Genomic DNA, 518 nt, shown 5'->3' on the forward strand with positions numbered 1-518 from the left:
CGAACACAATATTGTAAAGTTTAAAAATAAAATTAAAAAAATTAAAAAAAAACTGGTAATTTAAGAATATCAGAATGCCACTCTAAACAAAATTTAAAATAAATAAATCTGAGAAAATATTTGCAAACACTTTAACAGAATTTTAAAATTACCCTCAATATATAAAGGACTTACAAAATCAATTATATATAACTGTATAACATAAATACATAAATTGTCACACTTTGTATGTGTGACAATTTTAAACTTTTAAATGGAGTGTGAATGGGTGTGTGTATCTGTGTATACATGTATATTTGTGGTATATCTGTGTTCCCACAGTCGTTTCTCCTACAGTGAGAGTCAACTGCTCATGGGCTGCTGCCATTTGTCAGGAGACAGCATAACTCATGGATTGGCAGTTGGGGCTCTGCAGTTAAACTACAGGGTTTAAATCCTAGTTTTTCTGGTTGATGTGTGACCAATAGCAAATTACTTGGCTTTTCTGTGCCTTGCTTTCCTCATCTGCAAAATGATGA

Source organism: Bison bison, unplaced genomic scaffold (assembly GCF_000754665.1).
Source record: "Bison bison bison isolate TAMUID 2011002044 unplaced genomic scaffold, Bison_UMD1.0 scf7180017861278, whole genome shotgun sequence".
NCBI classification, from domain to species: domain Eukaryota; kingdom Metazoa; phylum Chordata; class Mammalia; order Artiodactyla; family Bovidae; genus Bison; species Bison bison.